The sequence below is a fragment of the Miniopterus schreibersii genome, assembly GCF_964146895.1.
Source record: "Miniopterus schreibersii genome assembly, chromosome: 5".
NCBI classification, from domain to species: domain Eukaryota; kingdom Metazoa; phylum Chordata; class Mammalia; order Chiroptera; family Miniopteridae; genus Miniopterus; species Miniopterus schreibersii.
The window spans coordinates 14,398,145-14,420,989 of record NC_138106.1 but is presented as its reverse complement, the minus strand read 5'-3'; the positions used below and the strand labels follow the sequence as shown (position 1 = coordinate 14,420,989).

The 22,845-nt window shown below is 38.8% G+C and overlaps 1 protein-coding gene across 1 annotated transcript in view; it reads left to right on the top strand.

Annotated features, from left to right (window-relative positions):
- CHODL (chondrolectin) overlaps nucleotides 1-22,845 on the top strand; it is a 170,886-nt gene that overhangs the window by 5,740 nt on the left and 142,301 nt on the right. The window contains exons 2-3 of the mRNA XM_081137838.1: nucleotides 1,310-1,387; nucleotides 1,806-1,911. The gene's annotated coding sequence lies outside the window, so the exon portion shown is untranslated. The remainder of the gene's footprint in view (nucleotides 1-1,309; nucleotides 1,388-1,805; nucleotides 1,912-22,845) is intronic.

The following is a 22,845-nucleotide window of genomic DNA, read 5'->3' as shown; positions in this document are numbered from 1 at the left end:
AGTAGTTCTTTATTATCATTTAAAAAACAAACAAACATGTTGAGGGCCCCCCACACTGCGGGTGGCTTTGTGAGCACAATAGGCTCTGAGCCTAGGTGCTGCCAGAAGGAACTTTCTGAGCTCTGCTCTATCTTTGTAGTTTATTAATCTGTTACCATGGAAACAGTATTTAATCTGTAAAAACAAGAAAACGGCTTTCAACAAAGTACTGTTTTCAATAATATGAGGGTGGTGGGCAGTATTTCTTTCTTTCAAAAAAATATGATTTTTTAAGTGACTAACCTCATTTTTGGCAATCTGATTTGGGTTTCCATGGAAACAGAATGACAGCTGAGGCCTCCAAGCTCTTGTAACCTGTGGGGCTCAGGTTAAGTCTTGTAAATGTCAGTTGTCCCAAGGCACTTAAAGGAGCCAACAGGAGTTAACAGTCAGCTGAGCTCAGGGGGAAAGGAAGGAGCAATAAATCGAACATTTACAAAATTATCTATACTCAAATGCTGCGAGTTTGACAAAAACGTGTGTGATGGGTAGGTAGAGAGAGACTCATGGATGTAATTCAGGGCTGGACGTATGGTCTTCCCTCATGCTAAGCACCTTTTTCCTAGTGGCTAAGCAATTTACCTATTTGCAATGTATTTTTGTTATACTGAGTGTGGGAATAGTGGGGGAGGCTAAAAGAGTGAGAATTAATAAAATATCACACAATGATCTTATTATTTACTAGCATGAGAGCTGACTGTGAAAGAAGAGGAGTTAAATAAAAATTTATGAAAGCCAAATTGTAAAGACAGATGTGTTCATCTGACACAGGCCCAAGTATTTCTTTGGGGTGGTTTTTAGTATCAGTCTCTGTAGAGATTTCTCTTGTTCTTTCACAACGGCGTTATATTCATACTCCCAGGCTGGCTGGTAGGAAGGTAGTTTTCACAGTCTTACTTTAGAAAAACTTTTCAGTAATTCTACAGCACATAGAGGGAGAAAGATGTCAGGATTTTACTTCTTGAGTTCCTAATACATTTTCCAAAACAGGCCACTTTTTCCGCCTCCCAACTGAAGAATTGTGAAAGCACGTGAGTGTTTACTGGCATGCTAATCCCTGCAAGAACCTGTGCCTCGGAATTGCTTCGTGAGTGGTGGGGATTATCCAGACTAGGACACTCTGACCACCAGACCCGTTTCTAAAAATCCCGTTTGAATACAATGGGTATTTACAAAGTTTTCTTTATAATATCTGAAGAGGTTTCCATAAACAAAGAGTTTATAAAGAAAGCAAAGGGTTCAGTTGACAGGGACTATGTTTGTTTTGCAGCATGAACAACGTACAGTTTCTCAACTCATAAGCATAAACAGATGCACAAGAAGTGGCATGTGACATCCAGCTGAAACGGTAAGCTCATTTTATTACAGGAAAATTTCATTAATGTAATGATTATAAAAACATCGTATGCTCTTTTAAAAAGTTTTTAAAACAACGCGAAAGAATTAAAAGAAAACAAGTCATTACATGTAAATGACCTGTAAAGCACATGCATATAAAATACCATCACATATATCAATTTTGACTTCAATGTAATCATAATATTCTATCACTCTCAAGTGTATACTTATATGAATTTGTAACAGACATATTCTTTCTAGCCTACTTTGTATTTAATGGGTATTTTCTTTTTATTTAAAACTTTTTAACGTTAGAACACAATATGAGATGTATCTTCTTAGCAAAATTTTAATAGCACAATACAGTATCGCTCACTGTAGACACGCTGTACAGCGGATCTCTAGAGCTTATTTGTCCTGCGTAACAGGAACCTTGTGCCCAGTGATTAGCACCTCCCGCTTCCTCCTCTCCCCAGCTGCCGGCAACCACGATTCCACTCTCCGTGATCCTGTGTTTGCTACTTTAGATACATAGTAAGTGGAATCCTATAGTATTTATCCTCTGTGACTGGCTTATTTTGTTTAGCAAAATGTCCGCGAGGTTCATCCATGTTGTTGTGTATTGTACGATTTCCTTCTTTTTTAAGGGTGAATAATATTCCATTTTGTATATGCAACGCACTTTTTTAAGGTGATAATTGGACATTTAGTTTGTGTCTATATTTTGGCTATAGTGAGCAACGCTGCAATGGACATGGAGTATAGGTATCTCTTTGAAATAGTGATTTCATTTCCTTTGGATATATACGCAACAGTGGGATTGTTGGATCATAGGGTAGTTTTATTTTTAATATTTGAAGAGCCTCTATACTGTTTTCCATGGTGGTTTTACTAGTTTACATCGCTACCAACAGGGTACAAAGGTTCCTTTTTCTCTATATCCTCACCAACATTTTGTGACTTATTGTCTGTTTGATAATAGACATTCTTACAGATGTGAGGTGATACCTCATGGTTTTGATTTGCATTTTCCTGATAACTAAGTGATGTTGAGCATTTAAAAAATATATCTATTGGCCATTTGTATGTCTTTAGAAAAACGTCTATTGAGATCCTTAGCCTGTTTTTTAATTGGGTTATTTGGTTTTTTTGCTATTGAGTTGTAGAAGTTTCTTACATATTTTATATATTAATCCCTTTTTGGCTGAATGGTTTGCAAATATTTTCTTTCATTCTATCGGTTGCCTTTTCATTTTGTTGGCTATTTCCTTTGCTGTGCAGAAACTTTTTAGTTTGATGTGGTCTCACTTGTTTATTTTTTTGCTTTTGTTGTGTGAAATATTTTTAGTTAAAAAGTTAGGTTTTTATGTAGTCACACCAGTTATTTTTCTTCTGTATTATGTATAGAAAAGTTTTCCCCACCCTTAATCTATATCAATAGAACCTTAAATTTTCTTCTAGTTTGTAGTTTTTTTCTATTAATACTTTAATTGATTTGTAATTTACTCTGCTATAAAGTTGGAGATATGAATATAACTATTTGTTTTCAAGAAACCTAGTTTACTTACTTTCAAATAAATGTTTTACTAATTTGAAATATTTCCATTACTATTTACAAGATCTTTGTCTAGTTTGTTAGAAATATTGCACTATTTATTATTACCATTTAAAAAAAAAAAATCTTTATTGATTTCAGACAGAAGAAGAGAGAGAGGTGGTAACATTAATTACGAGAGAATCATTGATTGGCTGCCTCCTGAATGCCCCAACTGGGGATCAAGCCCACAACCCTGGCATGCGCTCTGCCCGGGAATTAAACGGCGATCTCCTGCATCCTAGGTCAATGCTCAACTGCTGAGCCACGCCCAGCTGGGCTATTATAACTTTTAATACATTTTTATATCTTATAGGGAAAGTTCCCCTTATTAGTCTTTGTTTTCACAAATTTTGAGATGAAATTGAGTCTATAATCTAGTTTCAAAGAAAAACTCTCATTCAGATTTTGATTGGAATTGAATTAAATTTATAGGTAAATTTGAAGGGAAAATGATATATTTATAATGTGGACACTTCCTGTCCAGAAAAATGGCTATCATTACATTTTTCAACTCTTCTTTTACGTCCATCAGTAAAATGAGCATTTTTCTTCCTTTATGCCCAGCATTTTGCTTTATTGCCCCTTTAAGCAGTCTTTCTTCATTATATCAAGTTGCTATTTCCAGCATTATCTGCTGCTCAACTACACTACTCACATCATTTTGGGTTCTGCTATTTACCTGTCCAATTTCGCCAATTAGAAGCAAATCTGGCAACGTCCACATGAGCTGGGAGTCCTCCCAGGGCCATGAGACAGTGGAGTTTTTGCAGTGAGAGGAAGAACATTCCAGGGATTTTTCCTTCTTTTCTTGGTCTAGTTTTCAATTAGTTCCTGAGATAACTTGTTCTGGCTCACATGTTGCAATTTTATGGTGACTACAGGGTGTGAATTGAAGAGTAGAATGGAAGCTTCTTATGACCACTTGCCTCCCACGAGAAGCTGCAGTACACCATTACGGGTCCGTCCTTTTAGTTTAAGGCTCTGTCTCCAACTCAATGGAAATAACTCTTGGGGGGATAACTCAGACTATTATACTCTCTTGCACCCCTTAAATTAGCAGGTTATGTCCACCTGGCTTGTTGTAGAAGAGCAAGACCCTGACCATTATGAGACTCTGGACATACAAGTTTTAATAGTGGGCTGGTGCCATAATAGGTGCCCGAAAGGGTGGACTGTGGGTGGAAAAGGAACATCCCAGAATGACAAAGCTGGAGAGAGAGCTGTGGTCTTTTGAAGAGAGAGGATATTGATGAGAAGTTAGGAAGCTCAGAAAATGAAACTTCTTTTTGGTCTCTAGCTTGTCCTGCCTAATTGTATAGAAAAATTACATGAGGAACAGAGGGGTGGAGGTTAAGGCTGCTTTTACAGTAAGATCCATTAAGTTTTCTTCCCACTAACCCATTCTCATCCAGCCGAAGGCAGGGCTATTATTACTAAAAAGCCAGCCAGCAGCAGGGCTCCCACCACAGATAGAATTCTACTCCCATCGCTGCAGTCATTTTAAATGACACATTGAAGTATACATCCAGGCCAGAATTACTTCTTTCGAACATCTTTCCCCCCCAAATGTAATCATTAGGATAATCATTCAATACTGAAAGTTCTAATAAAATATAGCCACTTTATTCTACCTAGTAATCTATGAAGCATCATTACTGATGTGACAAAAAAAAAAAAAAAATCACTTCCAAGCAGCTACCTTTCATGTGCAGCACACACAGCTGCCACTTGAAGCTCAGCTCACAATCAATTTGATGTCAATCAATTTTCATTTTGTCTTCATCTCCTAGGTAACCAGAGCATCCATCCAGACCCTTGCCAAGAGAAAACATTTAAGAGCTAATATGTATTCATAATCGGTTTTCTTCTAACACTGACTTAATAGAAAAGTAAAGAGCTACCCATGCAGTGTTTTAAATCACAGTAACACAAATTTTCTTTGATTCTGGAGAGAGAGCTTGAGGAGAAACATACTATAGAAAACAACACCATTATATTTCAGTCCCTTATGAACTATCAGGAATGAAACTGCACCACCTGCTATGTCTGTTATGTATTTAATGTGAATAACAAGCATCCCCCTGCTGGTTATTAAAACAAATCATAAGCCATCTGACATTACACTTAGAACCTGTCCCTTGCTTCATGACTCTGAGGAAGACACAATGTTTGGTGGGAGGATGCACTGGGGCAAACCTTTTGATGTGAATACAAGGCATCTGGCCTCAAAGGAAGCCATTCGTCTCCAAATCCCCTTTAAAAAGGCATTCTGTTAAATATAATTACAAAACAGTATTATTGGCACAATGTAGAAGACAAAAGTTTCCAGCAGTTGCAAAAAGCATTAAGTTTTGCCTTACCTGAATCCTCTTGGTGTGTGAAGTCATGAGAAAAATGAAACACTTGGTGTTTTTAGGAATAATTTACAGGCAGGAAGTCATGGATCTTGCTGAATGTGTTGATACAGTGTGACATTCAAATTCCACTGACTGCATGGGCTTCAAGTTCAGCTGGGCCTACTCCATTGACCTGGACACAGCCAGTTGGCTTTTGGCTGCTATTTCCTATGGGAAGTTCTAACTTATGCTTTATGAAAGTTCAGCACAAAATATACAGTGGAGAATGTACATTGGAGAAGAGTAATGTTGGCTGAATACCTACTGGGATTCAACATAAAATATACAATGTATATTTTCTTTTGTTTTCCTTGCCCAAGGAAATAGATCATCAAGAATATTGCTATGAGAAATGTCTGAGATTTTACTGCCTATGTTTTCTTCCAGGATTTTTATGGTTTCACAACTTACATTTAAGTCTTTACTCCATTTTGAGTTTATGCTCGTGTGTGGTGTAAGGAGGTGGTCTAGTTTTATTGTTTTGCATGTATTTATCCAATTTTCCCAGCACCATTTATTGAATAGACTGTCTTTACTCCAAAAAATTCAAGAGGAGGAAGACTTCCAAGCTCGTTTTTACAAGGCCAGCATTATACTAATTCCAAAATCAGATAGACACTACAAAGAAAGAAAATTATAGGCCATTTTCTGTGATGAACATAGATGCTAAAATCCTCAACAAAATATTAGCAAACTGGGTGCAGCAATACATTAAAAAGTTCATACACCACGACCAAGTGGGATTTATTCTGGGGATGCAAGGTTGGTACAATATTTGCAAATCCATAAATGTGATACATCACATAAACAAAATGAAGGATAGAAATCACATGATCATAGCAATAGATGCAGAAAAAGCATTCGATAATATCCAACACCGATTTATAATAAAAACTCAGCAAAGTGGGAATAGAGGGAACATATGTCAACATAATAAAGGTCATATATAACAAACCCACAGCCAGCATCATACTCAACAGGCAAAAACTAAAAACGTCTCCCTTGAGATCAGAAATAAGACAGGGTAGACTGCTTTCACCACTCTTATGGAACATAGTACTGGAAGTTCTAGACACAGCAATCAGACAAAAAGAAATAAAAAGCATCCAAATTGGAAAGAAAGAAGTAAAAATGTCATTATTTGCAGATGACATGGTACTGTATATAAAAAACCCTGAAGACTCTACCAAAAAACTACTAGAACTGATAAATGAATTCAGTAAAGTATCAGGATACAAAATTGATATTCAGAAGTTGATGGCGTATTTATACACCAATAATGAATTACCAGAAAGTGTAACTAAGAAAACAATCCTGTTTACTATTGCAACAACAACAACAAAATAAGATACCGAGGGCTAAATGTAACCAAGGAGGTGATCTGTACTCTATAAAACTATAGCACATTGAGGAAAGGAATTGAGGAAGTGGAAGCATGTACTATGTTCATGGATAGGAAGAATTAACATCATACAAACGTCCATACTACTGAAAGCAAGCTATAGATTCAATGCAATTCCTATCAAAATACCAATGGCCAAATGGACCTTTTGACTCTCATTTCATCATGCTCAGTTTAAGGAAAGAAACACTCCCTTGTCTCCCAGTAGGGGAGAGGGTAATAGCCACAGCACTCCAATATTTTTTCCAATGAAATTCTCTCTCAAATATCCAGTTTCGATCTCTTATGTACTTCAAGCAAGTGATGAAATAGAAGTTGCAAAATGAGTTTTGACCATCTCCTTTTCAAATATGGTTATATTTTTGTGGTCTAGCAACTCAACTTGGACATGATAATAATTGATATTTTTGACGTAGAGCCTCAGTCACAACGGAGATTGAACCCTATTTAAACATCCTTCTGTCTTAGGATCTTCCTAAACAAACAAAGGTGGAATTCATTAGCTATATGCTCAATGCATAGAAGAATAGCATAGGCTTGTTCCTTGGCCTGCAGGAAACACATGACTATAATAAAACTCTAATGGAGCTATAGTCCTAAGGTACTTTTGGATGGGGAGTGCTCTTCTGCTTGTCTTCCCTGGCTTCCTGAAGTCCTATATGAGCTTTGGTAACTCTATGTTACATAACTGGGCCAGATATCTATCTACTTGGCTACTATTGCTGCTTGCATTTGTGTCTCATTCCAGGAATTCACTTTTTAATCTGTATTTTGCCATGGTGTCATTCAAATAAGGGAAACGCATTAGCTCTTTCTTTTTTATGAACTTTAAAAGCTTCCTTGGGGACTAAGAAAGAGATTCACCTGATTTTCTATGAAGTATTTCTCCTCATTCTATGAAGAAAGAGTTTCCTTAGTTTCCCCACACCAATAATAAATTATTAAAGAGGTCTCATGGGCAAAAGAGGGAAATGTGGTTCTGCTGACAGCACCGTGATAAATACTCATATTAATTATAAAAAATAATGGGGGTGAAAGTTCAAAATCCAAACCTTGCTCTCAGAACAGTTTTTTATTTTTTTCTCCCTGAGATAAGTTTCAGCTTCCAACATTGAACTTCCTGAAAAATAGACTGCAACCTGATCCTAAGGATTAGTTTAGCATACTCTACTTTTTGGTTTGTTTTTTAAAGAGAAAAAATCCCAAATGAATTAAAAACAAAATCCAGTGTATGACAGAGCAAAGCCCAGGATTAGGCTAAGTAAGGAACTAGAGACTATTTGTAAACACTGGGAGTGGGCCACCAGTGACATTGAAAGGCAAATGTGGAAGTACAGGGCTTGTGTCCAGAGACCGCAGAACACAGGCAGGGTAAGGTAAGGCAGAGTTATGGAGAAAGAAAAGCCAAGTGGCTTTTTAACACTAGAGCTGAATTGAAAACCAGAGGGCCTTTTTAGTTAATGGAGGCAGAGCATATGAGAACAAGGGCCACCCACTTCAGGGAATTTTGATAACTCGATAACATGCCAGGCTTCAGTGTTATTGGCCTTACTGCCTACATGGGGAACTTTCCTAGGGGTGTGCTTAAAGGGCCCAGGAGGCTCTAGGCAAATGGTCCATCAGGATGTCTTTCTTTTTGTTATAAATACTGTGTAATGACATGCCTCATTTACCAGTTAAAGCCATAATGGCTTTTTCAGATCCATCATGCTAAGGATTGCTCAGGGACTGTTGAATAGACACGTGTTTCTGCTGCCAGCAAATACATTTGGCCCTCCTGCTACAGTATATTACACTGTGATATGCTGGTTCTTCATGGGCTGTAAAAGAGGCCTAGGTAGGGAAGGGACACAATTTATGCCCTGCATTTGGCCTCAGCCTCCCATTGATTACTTTCCACAATTTTATCATCGTAGTCTATTTCTTTGCCAAAAAAAAAAAGCAAAAGCAAATTTAATAATTATAAAATAGGCCGCTTTTATAGAAAATACCTGGATATGGTCTGTTTTCCCTGAGTATAATCATACACTGGTTTACGATTCTATTTATGTACTTTTTTCTAGACATGTCAAGTTCCATGAATGAAATGATTAAAACTCAATAGTGACCCTAGCTATATAATAGTCTTTAAAGGTTATATATATATATTTTTTTGTGTGAAACAAATGGTGAATATTTTCCTATTTCACAATAGTTACTAGTTAACAATGAATAACTGTTGTCTATAGAGATACACATGGAGCCACATTAAAAAAAGATTATTGTTCCTTGTTACTACTAAGACCAGTATAGAAATGACTCCTAACAGATACAATCCCAGTCTTCAAGATGTCAGAAACAGCTTAGTTCAAATTTCCTTTATTTTTCTCTTTGTTTTAACTTTTTAATAATTTTTATATTTTATACTTACTTCCTTATTTACTGTTTTAATATTTATTTTCAGTTTTTAAGCCGCTTCCTCACATGCTGGCTCTGAATAGATTGCAGGAAGATAGCTGCTCTGAGACACACGGAGTATCTGAAGTTCTTATCTGAAACAGGGTTATCTCCAAATGGCACAGAAGTACATCTCCATGAATTTATCATGGGTACTTTAGCCCCCAATGGAAGGGACTTCCATCTTGTCTGTGGCTCTAACACGCAGGTCCCAATGGTCCCTGTAGCCTCATGGAGTGGAAAACATCTTTTCTTCCACTTAAAGGTTTTTACAGGGCCCATGGAAATATATGTTGATAGACAGAGGCCTTCTGAGGACCAGGCACTGTCTTTAGGATCAATGCACTCTGTCTTAGTTTGGGCAGCTATGGCCAAGTACCATAGACTGGGTGACTTATAAATAACAGAAATGTATTTCTCACAGTTCTGGAGGCTGGAAGTCCAAGATCAGGGTACCAGCATGGTTAGGCTCTGGTTAGGCTCTCCTCCAAGTTGCAGACAGATGTTTTCGCATTGTATCCTCAGATGGCAAAAAGAGGGATAGAGTTCTCCGGAGTCTCCTTTATAAGGGCACTAATCCCATTCTAATCACCTCCTAGTACCATTACCTTGGGGATTAGGGTTTCAACATATGGATTTTGAGGGACACATTGAGTACATTTCACACTCTGTGGGGACAGACTGATGCTGATAAAATCCAGAGCCATGGGTGTTCACTTTCACTAACTTCCTCTAGCTTCTGATGCATGAATAATGCCAGACTTTACTCAAAAGGCAGATAACATGAATGACGAACCTCTTAGTAAATATCCTTTTTACTTAAATTAAGCACTTTTGGTACTGGCTACACTGGCAGACCATTAAAGACTTCAGAAATCTAAACTATAATATTAAAATATTAGATTGTTAAAGTCTTTTATTATCTAAACTATAATATTAAAAATGAAAGCCAGTGTTGATTGATTGCTTTCTAAATGATAAGCAGACTGTTAGGCATTTTACATGTGTTATTTTATTTAATAATACATGTTCATTTAATAAAAAAATTTATTTAATAGTGCATTGAAAGGATGGATGTTAGTTATTTTATATATAACTCAAAATGCAGATGCAAAAATTTATTTAATTCTGCCTGAACTTACCATTTAAGAGATATTTTCATTAGTTTGCCTTTTTCTTAAAAAATAATAAAGTAAATAAAATTTTTAATAACCAAACTAAGCTAATCATTATTGCCCTGAGGAAAGGCAAATTTGTTTTTTCTTTATTTTTAATCCTCACCTGAGGACATTTTTTCCATTGCTTTTCAGAGAGAATGGGAAGGGGAGAGAGAGAAACATCCATGTGAGAGAGACACACATTGATTGGTTGCCTCCTGCACGTGTCCCGACCGGGGCTGGGGTGAGCCCACAATTGAGTTACATGCCTCTGACCAGAATCAGTCCAAGACCCTTCTGTCCTCGGGCCAATGCTCTAACTGCTGAGCCAAACCGGCCAGGACAAAAAAGGCAAATTTGTAAAAATTCTTCTATTTTCATATATTTTTTGCTAGCTTGAGGAGACATATTTGATTACGTATATTTCATATTACTTATTATGTTTAATGGATACTGTTAATAGACAGCACTCTTGCAATCAAAATTAATACGTTAATTGGTTTTTAAAAAAAGAGATTTTACCTTCTACTCTGGTGTCGAAGGTCTAAATCAGTGTGTATTAGTGTGCTGTACTTCTGCTATATTAAATCTTTCTCAAGGCTTTTGAAAAAACAAAACAAAAACAACACTGTGTCAGTTACAGCAGAAACACTCTTGGGAAGGTAAAAATAGAATGTCATCAATATTATGTTTGTTGATGTACTTGAAATATATACCCATGGCTCTTAGGAAATAGAGCGTACAATCGTCCCAATTAAATGGAAAAGAGGTCGGGTGAGGACAGGTAGAGTTTATAGCTCCTTCATTCGTTTTTGTGTTTCAGAACCCAGTCGCTCACACACATAGAAACGGCCACTTCCTTGTCCCCTCTGTTTTATTTTTTCCCTCTTTCAGAAAAATTGCACAAACTCTCATACTGCTTCCCAGGTCTCAGGTTTATTAGTCAGTTTTGGTATCTTGCGTATTTTTAACATACGAACAGGAATCATGCTTTCCAATGCCAACAATCAAGCATTGTTGGCGCAAAGATCAAAGAGATGATGAACTGTCAAAAATATCTTAGAGGTTCTAAACATAGTAGCTATTCTTATTTTTATTTGTGCGATGAGATCCTGCCATCACTCTTTGCAATGATGTGATAGAAACGAACAGCAGCCATTTGTGGTATGCCGACTCGGTGCGAGAGACTATGCTGAAGTTAGCTTTACTGCAGTCCATTTAACTAGAGCAGGCCGTGTTAGTATAGTCCTCCACTGATCCTCCGTTTCACTTTCTGTGGGTTCAGTTACCACAGCCCGAAAATATTAAATGGAAAATTCAAGAAATAAACAATTCCTAAGGTTTAAATTGCACACCCTTCTAAGCAGTGTCATGAAATGTCACTCTGTCCCTCCCAGGCTGAGTCATCCCTCTGTCCAGTGTATCCACGCTGGAGACTCTCCCTGCCCCTTAGTCACTTATTAGGAGCTGGATTATCAGATTGACTGTTGCAATATCACAGTGCTTGTGTTCAAGTAACCCTTATTTTACTTAATGATGGCTCCAAAGCCATTCACATAACTTTTTGTACAGTGTATTGTTCTAATTGTTCTATTTTATTACTAGTTATTGTTTTAATTTTTAAGTTAAATTTTATCATAGGTATGTATGTATAGAAAAAACATAGTATATATAGGGTTTGGTACTACCTGTGGTTTCAGGCATCTGTTGGTGGACTTGGTATCCTCTGCGGATAAGGGGGAGCTACTGTATCTCCATTTAATAGGTAGAGAAATCAAATAATTTGTCAAATTGTTGATAAGTGGCAGAGTATGGATTCAAATACACCTGTTTTCATTTACGAGTGACATTTGTTAAAAAAGGAATCACCTGCCCAACCAGTGTGGCTCAGCGGTTGAGCATCGACCTGAGATCCAGGAGATGGCAGTTCGATTCCCAGTCAGGGCACATGCCTGGGTTGCGGCTGGATCCCCAGTAGGGGGCGTGCAGGAGGCAGCTGATCAATGACTCTCTCATCATTTCTATCTCTCCCTCTTCCTTCCTCTCTCTGAAATCAATAAAGACATATATGTATATGTATAAAAAAGGAATCACCTATGACAGGCATGTAGTAGAGCATTTATGAACCCGGACGAGGGCCCAGACCTCTGGGTTTTAACTCTGCCAATTTCCTTGCAGCATACCTGGGACAAGTTGCATATTTACTTTCGCTGCCATAGTTTTCTTATTTGTAAAATGGGAATAATAATAATGTTGCCTGACTCATAGGTTGTGATGATTATTACGGGAGCTAATGTTTACGAGGCATGGAGAACTGTGCCTAGCACATAGTAAGTGATGTAAAATATTTGTTTAATAAAATAAAGAGTATGAAATTACACCCTGTACTGGTAGGAAGATTTATGGCAATTTTAAATAGCCTGATTAGGGATTTCTGTGAGTTTGTTATAACTCATAGATCTAAAAAGGTTTGTGTTCAAGTTATCTGGAAGCAATTCTAGATTCAGGAGAGAGCAAAGGAGTAGGCATTCCTTTAAATCATGAGCATCTTTGTGTAAATTATGTCTTATCTTTCTGAGGTACCTTGCAACCTCAACTATCACTGTTCAAGAGTTTGGGCTCTTTTCGGAGGTGACAGGATCCACATCCACTCTTGGACCGTGAAGCTCTTCTCTCCTCTCATGCCTTGGCCCCAGATAGGAGCCGGCAGAGGACTTCTCACTTACACGTGTTACTGCCACTTCGGTTGCCTGTTGTCTCTCTCCTCCCATTCAGAAGCACTGAGGGGCAAACAAGCCCAAAGGAGGGAACTTAGTTATGTCTACATGACATTTAGATTCGGTGCAGTCACTCAGTGCTAAACGTTCTTTCCATTCTGATCTTAGAATCAGAACTAGTGGTATTTCAGGCTCAAGTGATAAGATTACCCCTAGAACTTCTCACCAAGGGTTATCCTCCTGTAGAGAAAGATTTCCTGAAATGGGTCCATACATATCTTTGGTAACTCTTTCCAGTATTTAATGTTCACCTACCAGGAAACCACTGGCAGAATTACAATGTTGCCCCTGGTCTGCTCTGCCATCCCTTTGCAATTTGGCAGCCGTGTGAAGCACTTAAGCAGCTTATTGCCTTCAGTTTGTCACCTTTAAAGTGGCCATCAGCTAACAATTCTTGGCTGGATGTTACAGATTTAACTGTGAGCAGATCAACAAATGATGAAGAACTTTTTTGTTTTTAAATTTGGGGTTCAGTTGCATCATTAAACACAAATATTTTTTGTTGATGTATTGAGATTGAGAAATCAAAATATTCAAGAGATTTCTATAGCAAATGTTGTATTCATAGTGGATTTTCAAATATCTACTTAAAGAATACTTGTTGCCCGGCTGGGCGTGGCTCAGGGGTTGAGCATCCACCTAGGATCCAGGTGATCGGGTTTCGATTCCCCAGGGCACATGCCTGGGTTGCAGGCTCGATCCCCAGTCAGGGGTGTGCAGGAGGCAGCTGATCAATGACTCTCTCATCATTGATGTTTCTCTCTCTCTCCCTCTCCTTTCCTCTCTCTGAAATCAGTAAAGATATATTTTTTTAAAAAAAGAATACTTGGTGAGTTGAACTGGAAAAAACTAATTCAAGAAAAAAGAAAGAAAGAATATGATGTAGTTGTTTAAAGAGCCAAGTCAAGCAAATATGGTCAAGCATGATAGAACCCAGAAGTTTGCTCATCTAGAGGTGGGCTGAGGGCTCATTGTAGTCTTATCGAATAACCATTTTTTAAGATCTGGAACAATTCAAGTATGTGCATCTGTTATGGAAAATGTACGTATTTCCCCCTGAACTGTTTTCTGCATTTATGGAATATGTATTTGCTGTATACTGAATTATGAGCCAGACAGAGAACTAGGAACTTGGGGTATAAGGCCCTCACCAAGCTGATAGGCCGTTATTTGCACTGATTTTCATAAACACTTTGGATTCAAATCTGTAGTTATTACATTTTCAGCTTTTGATTAGGTGCCTGCATTGTGATGAATGTTTCATAAATACTGATGTGAAGAAACGTAGGCATTTATCGATTGCATACATTGTCTGCGGTGCCTAAGGCATTCTACAGTTCCCAAGAGGTCCTGGGAGCTCCTTAGATTGAACTGCTGTTTCTTCTTTTCAGACTAAAATACAACAAATAAATGAATCATGGAGCAGAGGTTATACTGGCAAAGAAACTTCCTGGAAGGTTTTTCAATGTACAGAAAAAATATGGTGGCATCCAACATAGAACCTTAGAATTTTTAAATCTGTAGGGTTTCTGTGTTTTCTATATAGAAATTGTATCACTAAACATTAGATCAATATTGGGTTCAGGCAAAATTCTAAAATGGAGTTTGGAACTGTTGAAAACTGATCAGTGAGGGACTAGTAGGATATTTTCTTGAATTTGAAAGGTCAAATTCATGCACAAATCTTTTATTACACTGTATACTATTAAGTAAGTGCATTTGTTTGGAAGAAAACTAAAAATAAACCAAAAAACAGTCATGGGGAGTACTGTTTCAGGGGAAAACGCTTGCTAGAGGTAGTATAACATGTTAAGCTGGGAAACATTTACTCTTTAAGTCTTATAATTTCCCCTGTGTAAATTGTTCCAATTTCTATAATGATAGGGATGGCCAAATCATATTTTATGTGACTCCGGTGGCATATTGGTTCTAGATAAATGGTTCAAAATTAGCCTCATCTGGTTACTCTGTGGAAAAGTTCATTAAAGTAGATGAAATGTCCCAGAAATACACTCTGATTACTGACTTGTTTTGAAATAAACAAACCGACTTTAAAACAATACTGAGCTTCAGACACTTTAAGACAATATTAGGTTTCAGACATATTTGCTGTGTAGAATTCTGTGCTGAGTCCAAGCAAAAAATATCAGCCCACTATTTGGTACATGGTTGTCTAATCTTTGCTACACTGAAGCATTGCCTTCATCACACACAATTCAACCCAAACTGTGATTCCGTTCAGGAAAGTAGTTTAGGTCCACTGGTCATTCATTCGCTTCTGCATTTTAAACTATGTAGCTAAAAATGTGAGGGCCGTACGAGATGTGGGATGATTTTTTTCTTTGATCTACTTCATTTTGAACTTGTGCTCAACAGATATTATTTCATTTTTTAAAGAAACTAAAATTAAAATTAAATGCAGAAATGCACTTTTTCTCCCTGGGAGTACGAACCTAGGACTTGAGGAATATGCAGTATGCCTAGTGAGCACAATTAATTGGACTATACAATGTAAAGTACAGAAATCACATTTAGTAAATGCTGTATGTAACTCATTATGTAATAAAGCATAAAGAGAGGAGAATATGGAAAATAATCTATAACTTAAAAACTCCACAAACTTACTCTTAGTGCCATACAACCTAATGAAACTCATAATACAAGGGAACTGTTGGCTGGTTTACCTTTTAAAAGATGTTAGTAGGATTTTTAACAAGGCAAAAGAACACCGTCCGAGTCCCAGGAAGTTAGGCCAAGGGAATCGACACAAGACAATTAGTCCAGCCAGATAGACAGACATGAGCTACACTACTTTGAAATCACTGCCATGTTCAAGTCCTCATGTGGCCAACTTGGACTGTACACAGTCAGAAACATTAGAAAAGTGGTTCAACTCAGGAAAGTCGCCTGGTGGGTCAGCTGTTCCCTCAAGTGACTGGGTAAGTGTCATTTGGTGAAGACCCTTGGCCAGCCGGCAGCCGTAACTCTTGACAAATTATCACCGCCACTTACTTGTTTCCTCGCCTGTATCCCACATTTAAACTTCATAACAGTCCTGTCTATCCTGCCTCAAAATCGCAGCCTTCTACATCTTCTTTCTAAGATCTGTTTTTATTTAATTGGGAGTTCACTCTCCCTCAGGTAGAGTTGGCTCATTTGATCTCTTCCTCCCACAGGCAAGGTTTCTGAAGAATGTGGGTCATTCATGGGTGCTAAGTGCCAGAAGAGGCAGCATTGGAATTCCAGTTACATGAGGGTGATGGAAATGAAACACGTGTTAAGGGGAGCCTGCGGTTTTTGAGGTGCCCCGATGTTTCCCCCGTAAGCCCTTCAGCGCTGGTGTCGTGAAAGACCCGTCCGATTCGGACAGCTGTTTCTTTATGGAAGGTGGAATGAAAAATATAGCGATTTAGTCTAGCTTTCAGGGAGCAAGACTCTTCTTTGACAGCACAAGTAAAAGCATGAACAAGGACCACTTTCTGTTGTTCTTAGAAGACATATTGACTTCTGAGCATTTATCCAAATGTTTTGTAAAAAGGCCTTTTTGAAGTTAGTAGGATTTTTACTAAGGCAAAAAACTTAAAGGGAATTTCCCAGGTTTATTACGTATATTGTATGCAACGCTACCAGTTCCCATGTTTCCTCGGTACTAGGGCAAGTGTGTGATAGTGAGGATAGTAAATGGAGAGAAAAACGATATTATATATCTTTGTCTAAATATTTAATAATCATATTAATATTAACAAGGTGGCAAATATCAGAACTTTTGCACATAAGTTGACTGACAAAAAAAAATGTAAAACAATGCTTCTACTCCCCCCCCCCTTTTTTTTTTTTTTGAGGAATAAGTTTTGGTAAATAGTTGATTGTGATCCATGCTGTGGACTGAGTAGACAGCAAGGCCAGGAAAGAAAGGATAAGTGGGTATTTTAATGCAAAAGCTGGAGCTTGGGTTTTGAAGATTCAGGTGATGGGCAGGGATATTTTCTTCCATTGGATTTTAGAGGGAAGAATATAAAACTAGAACTTGGCATAGCTGTTATTTTCTCTTATTGAAAATTTCCCTCTCCCACTAATAAAGAGAGGAAAATTTGTCCCAGATAGTTAAAAGTCAGCTACAGCTTTTGCTGAAAGGTGGTATTTTTATTTTTAAAGGATCCTACTGTTCTTGTTCCTTGGAGCTGAAGTGTAGTCCTTAGCTCCAAGGTTTTGTTCTGAATAAATCATCTACTCTCTCAGCACGCGTCAGGAAGTTTTAAAGCTCAGGTAATGGGAAGATGCTATTGTTTTCCTTCCTCTTAAATTGTTGATGGCAGCAAAACACAGCGACATTTCCGTTAAGCGGGTTTGCCAGGGGAGATTGCGGGTTTCATAGACGCGAGGGACTGCAGAGTCTATTTTGCAAGATTGGTCTACAGGGCTTCGCGACTGCAGAAGGAGTAGGTTCACTGAACAAATATTGAGTGCCTTCTACGTGCTGGACATCATTCTGGGTGCATCTTTAATATTCTATTTTTAAGCTGAAGGAAAGTGATGTCTTTTAATCTGACAAGTGCATTTAACTCTCTATGTGAAGTTAGTCCATGGTGCATCTCCTCTGATTTGACATGGCGAAGACTTAGTGGATACTGACAGGACTAAGAAAGATTGGTGGCTGGTCACTTGGACTCTGACAGTGTGTGTGTTCGGGCAGTCAGCCAGTGGCATTATCATCCTCACAGACACCAAAACTAAGTGACACTGTGACTTCTGCTCCTTGGCGCTCATTTGTCATCACAGATATTTTCCCTTTAATACATCACCCTCCTCTTTCAATTTCTATTGGCAGTCTCTGCGTCGCACCCTTCTGTCACGCTTGGATCACTGCAGTAGCCTCCAGTTCTCTCACTAAGTGATACTCTCGATTAATCTTTCTCATGCATTACTAGCAATCTGTCCCTTGTCTGCTGAAAATTTTAGACTACCTCTTCAAATAAACTTAAAGCGTTTAGTGTCATCTTTATGAATGTACGCAGGATTATAGAATAAACTCATTGGCATCCTCTAACTGAGCAGGTAATTGTACACTTGTGGAAGTTGAGGCCAAGAAGCTTCAGTGACTGGTTCACGCTTATAAGTTATTAGGAAAGAAGTGTTGGAACTAGAACTGAGACCTTTTAAAAAAAATTTTTCATTGCTTTTTTTCTAATTGAATTTATTGGGGAAATTATACAGGTTTCAGGTGTACAGTTCTATAATACATCATCTGCATGTTATATTGTGTGTTCACCACCCCAAGTCAAGGTTCCTTCCATCACCATTTATCCCCCTGTACCCTCTTCTACCTCCCCCACCTCCCTTCACTCCCCTTACCCTCTCGTAATCACTCTACTGTTTGTGTCTATGAGTGGTTTTTTCCCTCTTAATCTCTTCACCTTTTTCACTCAGCTCCTTAAACTCTCTCTCTTCTGACAGCTTTTAGTCTGTTCTCGGTACCTATGAGTCTGTTTCTATTTTGTTTGTTAGTTTATTTTGTTCATTAGATTATGCATAGAAGTAAAATCATATGGTAGTTGTCTTCTCTGATTGGCTTATTCTGCTTCGCATAATATTTTACAGGTACATCCATGTTGTCCCCAAGGGTGAGGGATCCTAGACTGACGGATCTTAGAAGGAAGGTGGGAAGGAGGGTGGGAAGAGATTAACCAAAGAATTTATAAGCATATGTGAGCAGCCCGTGGACACAGACAATGGACAGGTAGGAACCTGGGGTGGGGCGGGTGATGGGTGGAGGGGTGTAAGGGGGAGGAAATGAGGGGCATCTGTAATACTCGAAACAATAAAAAAAGGGAAGGCCTCTCTAATAAGATGACATTTGATCATAGGCTTGAATGAAGTGAGTAATACTATCTGAGATAAAAGTGTTTTAGGCAGAGAGGTTAGAGGTCAGAGGTACTGGAGCTTAGAATATACGGGGCATTCATTGTGGGATACTGTTAAGGATGTCAAATTTTATTTTAAGTGTGACAGAGCACCATTACAGGATTTTGAGCAGAAACTTGTTTTGATAATTTGTTTTAAAATCTCAGTCTACCTGTTGTGTGGATAATGCATTAAGAGGCCAAGAGTGAAAACAATGAGCAGATGAGTTGGCATGTTATTGAAACTACCCAGGTAAGAAATGATGATGGCATGGACTAGAATAGCAGCACTGAAAGTTAATAGAGTGTGGTCAGATTTGGAAAATATTTTAAAGATTGAGCCAATAAAACTTACTGATAGCTTGTCTATGAGGCATGGAAGGGAGTGTAGAGTTAAGGATGTCTCCTGGAGTTTTTTGACTGAGCGTTTGGGTGCATGCAGGTGCATTTTAATGAAATGAAAATGACTGAAAAAGTGGCCTGGGGGGTGGGCATGCAGAGGACCTCTTTGGATTTATTACTTTTGAACTACAAATTTCTCCACTATAGACGTTTATTGGAATGTCAAGAGGTGGGCTACAGATACATATTTGGAGTTTGTCAGCATACAGGAGGCATTTAACACCATGACCTTGGGTGACCTTGGTTAGGTCTGAGTGTCATTAGTTCTGACTCCAGGGATACCCTGATATTTAGAGGTCAGCAGAGGAGGAAGTTCCAGTAAATGAGACTGAGGAGCAGCAGCCAGGGAGGAAAGGGAAAATCACAGCAGTTCTATTTGAAACGAAGTGAAGATCAAGAGGTTCTCCATCCGGTTTCACTATGCCCCAGGCATATACATCACAGAAGAATCGAGCTTGCTGTTGCTGTAATCACACTCCTGACTTGTGTTTCTGATTCACCTGTCTGGTGGCCAGTCTCCTTTCAGACTGAGAACATATAACTTGAGGCTTGTCTTTCTTGCCCTGCTGGAGTCAAGTAGACCAGGCCATTCTAGATAGAGGGCCCCCTGATTCTTGATTGTACGTTAGTAAAACACTGGAGTTTTCCTCCACTTTGAACCCCAGGGATGCCAGCTAAAAGTTGTTTAAATATATATATATATATATATATATATATATATATATATATATATATATGTGATCTAGCTAAGTTGAGTGAGTGAGTGGGTTTCAGTGACAGAATTAACAGGTAGAGTAATAGAATGTGTAGAGGTTGTTTGCCCAACCTGTATGTTTTCCCTGCTACCTCGTAGTAGAGACTACAAAGCCCCCTCTTCGCGAGTGCTAAGTTTTGGGAGAGTGCGTGACACTGGAGGAAGAACTAAGCCATCCCCCCAAGAGGGAACATCACTGAAGGAGTGTTCTTCCTGAGGCTTTGTGTCCCCACCTGCCAATTCATATACTATGATGATGTTTGGAATGGGCCTTTGGAAGAATATCGCATATTTGAAGTCATAAATGTAAGGCCCTTGTGGTGGGATTAACCCCCCTATAATAAGAGACATCAGAGAGCTTGCTTCTGCCCTCTCTCTGCCGAGGGTAGACACAGTGAGAGGGCAGCTGTCTCTAAGCCAAGAGAGAGGGGGATATCATTAGGAACCACACTTGCTGGCATCTTGATCTTAAACTTGCTGTATCTGTCATTTAAGCCACCCAGTGTACGGTATTCTGTTACAGCAGCCTGAATGAATACAAAAGAGTTTCTGCCAAGGTTATTGTAGTATTTCCCTAGGGCTGCTGTGACAAGTTTCCACAGACTTGGTGGTGTAAAACCACAGAAAGCCTGGTACTTTCTCTACTCTTCCAGAGAGATAAACCTGGGAAGGCAGGATTGGGGAAGGAGGGAGGAAGGCATATATTAAGGTTGTTGATTATGCTTAACTGAAGTCTTACTAGGAATTATCTGACAGCTATCTGAGAGCAACAATGGGCCATGGCCAGCCCTGGAGTGGCTAGGAACACTTAAAGGGGACATAACCTACCCACTTCACTAGTATTCTTGGCTTGGCCTACGTCAGGATACAGGTGGGCCTGGCTGCTTAGCTGCAGCAACTGGCTGGGACCAGCTGAGGATCAGGGGGTGGGGCTGGCTCACTACAAAGAGATTCCCCAGCTGGAGTTGCTCTCAAGGGGAGGTGGTGTAGAGGCCAAGCCTCTGTGAACAACTGGGTGGCCAGTTGGTTGTGGTATGCACTAGACCGGGAGGGACGGTATTTATGGGAGCCACTTCCAGCTGGTAGTTACACAGAATGGAGGCCACCCTGTGAGATGGTAAGAGGCAAGGGTGGGAAAAGTGTGGCTCAGGAACAGCGCTGAGCTTGGGTAACAGAAAGGATGCCAGTGTGTGGATCCATGAACCCAATCAGGAATGAAGGGGAACCAAGTGTGAAAATATGTGGACTTCTTGGCTGTGCATCTGGTTCCACTTTCATCCATAAAGACACAGCTGGCTGGGGCAGGTAGGGCATCTCACACTTCTGACCGTGTCCCCTGGATCATCTTTGGAAGCTATGGCCTTTCTTGTTTTCTCCCCTTAATTAATTACACTGGTAGGGGAGTCAGAGGATCTAGGGTTTAAAGCAGGAATTACACTTTACCTCTTATATGACTCTGTGATATTTTTAATTCACAAGTGTACATGTTTTTATATTCCATTTCTCTTTCTCATGCAGAGGCTGTGAGGATCAATAAAAGTATACAAATGGCTTTCCTGGAAAGAATTGCTGTGCAGTATAAACATGTCTTGGAAAGGAGTTGAAAAGGCACAGAATTCTGCTTTTCAAAGCATGAAAAACTAGTGATTAGCTATGGTAAAAGAAAAGCAGACAGTCTGCCCACCCCTCTTGTGAATAACTTTGGCTGCTCTACAGTCTTCAATATGTATTTTTTCACTGTGCTGAGATTGTTGGCCAGAGATTCTAATATGACTGTTTTTTGCTATATTTCCACCTAAAAGCATCTCTCTATTTTTTCTCCCCAATTAACTTAGCTGCCAATAAAGAAATTAAAAACCTAAATGCTTACAATGTATTTTGGAAATCTTTCTCACCATGATAATAAGGACATGGACTTATTTGTTTGCCTAGGAGCAACTAGCATCTTTTCTTCCTTTGATTCCAAGTTTTATACTCTGATAGAATGAACTGTAGGCATAATCATGAGAAAGGAAAAGTAGGGCCAGGCCCAACTCATGAGTTCTGGACAAATCTGTAAGACTTAGAAGTTCAGATAAAATAAAGTTTCTAAACTGGTTTATTTAAGACTCAATAATTGAGAAGGCATAAAAATGGAATATAATGAAATTTCTGCTTGATTTGTGAATAGATCCATGGTTGACCTCAAAGGGAGGGCATTTGGTCCCTTTGTTTCTGTGCTTGATGGAGAAGACGCAGCTCTGAAGAAAGCAGGTCTACGGATGGCTCTTTTCTGGGCCTGGCAGGCTATATCTCCACATGATGGGGGTGGAGGGGAGTGAGCAGAGGCCAGATTCACTGAATCATTCCTTACCTCATTCTTTGATGATATCATGAAACATTTTGCCAATCTTTGGAAGTCCTATTTTACTGAAAATCAGACTCCTGGAAAAGCCCATGCGGAGCTGTAGTCATGTCATGAGACTTGGCTAACCCAAGAGAGGATGATGGAATTGTATACTTTCTGCAGAGACATACCTTCTGCACTGCCCATCACTCACCGAGCAGGGAATTTGACATTATTAAATAGAATATTCACGAGGCTGAGCTCTATGCATCTGCATTACTTAACTAATGTCTGGATCAACCTCAAGAACAGTGAATATAT